A 2,849-nucleotide genomic window follows, 5' to 3' on the forward strand; every position below is an offset into this window, starting at 1 on the left:
ACAATCCCCGGATAGAGCACAGCAGTAGAGATGGGTCAGAGCAATTTTGAACAACTCCTGAACAGACCTGACACAATCCAACCTTCCGACATTCAACGGACTTGCCCATAAACTGTGGAAAGCCCACGCAACCTGGAAATTCAAAAAATGCCTCACACATCTGAAGAGCGAAGAACTGGCCATACTCTGTAGATCTGGTAGAAAGAAATAAGAACCAGCAGATTGGAAAAGAGGCTACCTTGGTCCAGCAAAATGCCCTAACTACAGAGGAACATAGTTCTCTCAATGTCCTGAAAAAGCCTTCAACAGAAGTCCTTGTCTTTTTCTACTGACCCAGATTTTCCATCAACATTTCATCCATGTTTCCCTCGTCTATCTCAAGACCTCATCAGATCGTCTCCCACCTGCAGGGAGGCCGTCCCCAGATCTCCAGCCAGTCACTATTTGCAGGAGTTGTCGGGGTCGTATGGAAGCTGTGGGGCCTCATGCTGAAAGCTGTTGACTCCCAACACAAATTCTCTGACTTCTGCTGGGGGCGAAGATCAATGGAGAGGGCAGTCGAGGTTGTTGGGGGGGTAATTCTTTGGGGAAGTCTGGTGTTGTGATAACACCCTGGGATCAGTGAAGTTTCTGGAACAAATCTGGAAGCCTATGAGGGGAGAAGAAACTGATGATTTTTTAAAGGGTCAAGATTTGTGTTTTTGGATAGATGTGTGAGCTTATCAGGGGTTTTAGAGAGCGGTAAAGGGGTGGATCACCTGTTGTCATATTAATACTACTTGTCATGATTTTCGGAATTTTAAATGTGGGCAAAATATCATTTAAGAAAACTTTTTGGTGCCTCCTGTAGTCAAAAACCCAATATAGACATGGAAATGCACATATAAACTGAAATAATTATCAGTTTATCGACCCTTCTGGCAATCTAAACTGGCATGCATTCTGCAAGTTCCCTTTACATCTGATTGGACCCTGTTTTTGAGTAATCACAGGCATCTTGCATTTTGGCAGTAGTCAAGTGACCCAAGAGGGAAAGAGAAATACAAATGTAGAAAAGGCTGTTTAGAAAAGGCTTTTGCGCCAAACATGGGTGTGCCGGTTCAGCTCAGGTTAGGCCCAGGTGTTTTGGACAACCTTGACAACATTGGCGCCTCATGTGGAACATAATGAAATGTTATGGGTATTAGTTTTGTCAAGCAACCAGAAACAGAACTTGGCTTTGCTTTTGGGGTATTTTTGTAGTATCATTCCACTTTATTATAGCTTTGCCTCTTTTATTTTCTTTTGACCATCATTTCCAAGCTGTGGTAACAACCAAATAATCCAAAGTAAAAATAAAGAAAACCTGAGAACATTCACATACACCTTACTGTGACATGAAACAAGTGGTAAAAACATAAAATGACCATATCAAAAGACTTGTTTATCAGTGATGTGCGATAGCCACTGATTTCCTTTCCGAATTCTGATACCAAGTAATACCCCAGGCTGACCTCTCGACACACACACGATACCGATACGTACCGATACATACCGATACTTTGTACAAGCTTAATATGTTTGTGAGAAGGGAAATGATAAGTAAGCATAAACCATTTCAAACAAGATGGCTTTTCAATCAGACTACTCTTTTATTCCTTAATAATAAAGAAAAATAGCATTTTCAAAAGATCCAAAAGAAGATGCCTAGGCTCGGACCTAAATCAACTTGGAGAGTTGCATGTTAATGGTGACACTTTCAGCTCTGAATCAGGCTCCCATTGGAAAATGCTTGCCTCAACCTTTTTACAAACAGTTACCGGATTCACATGCTTTTGGTCTGAAGAAGTTCCACACCACGGACGGCCCACCATAAATGTACACTCTGTTCAGAGCTGGCCAAGTATTTACAGGCCATACGGAGAAGTCAGTTTCCTATCAACCAGGTATTATATAGTATATTCTAGATCCCGGTGATAGTGTTGTTACTTTTATTGTACATTTACCCCAAATTAATTTTAGTTGAGGTTCAAATCTTAATGTAGAATCAATCCTAAGAACAGAAACGTTTGGAAATCGGAAAGTAATTGATATTTCAACAGTATCCGATGCGCACACTAGTTGTTATACAAGCATGATAGAACTCGGCATCATAATTTCATGTGATAATGAAAACTTATAAGTTTCCGCCTGCAGACGGCAGACCACTACACACTACTTGAAGAACCTCGTATGAAACAGCGAATCCGCCATTGCGTTCTATCAATCAAGAGATAAACTTGATGAGGACTGGTGCCGCCTGGTGAATGAAAACGGGCGTGGTGCAACCGACCCACAATACCTTCCAACAAGGCGAAGCCTCGTCGCCGCCGTTGTAAACCTCCACATAGTCGTGCCTGTTAGGAGCAGAGAGGAGATACGACTTTGGTTTGTGTTGTGTGCAAAGTATTACTGATTTTTACGTTAACCTGCCCAGTGGATTGTTTAAGCAATGCTGTTTTTCATTCTACATGTTTCATGAAACTGTTAAGTTACTTCTAGTTCTGTTATTTGTATGTAATTTTTTAGGCAGTTATTTGGCCTGGTGGCTCTTTCCCAGACTGTTTTAAACATGCGCTGTTGTTCATGCCTACTAAAGAAGCCAATCTGGACCCTCTATCCTTAAGTAATTTAATTGGTCTTTTTTTCACTCTTAAGGTTATGTTGAGAAAGAAAACTCATTTCATTGACATCTTTTTAATGAACAAAAATAAACATCTTTTTTATAGTTTCAAGTCTGGTTTTAAGGAGTGCAAACATCAAGCAGAGAGGCAGCTCTTGTTAAGAATACCAATGATGTACTGTTGCTGCTGACAAAGGTAGCTTACTTG

The sequence above is a fragment of the Seriola dumerili genome, unplaced genomic scaffold, assembly GCF_002260705.1.
Source record: "Seriola dumerili isolate Sdu_G_001 unplaced genomic scaffold, Sdu_1.0 BDQW01000432.1, whole genome shotgun sequence".
NCBI lineage: Eukaryota > Metazoa > Chordata > Actinopteri > Carangiformes > Carangidae > Seriola > Seriola dumerili.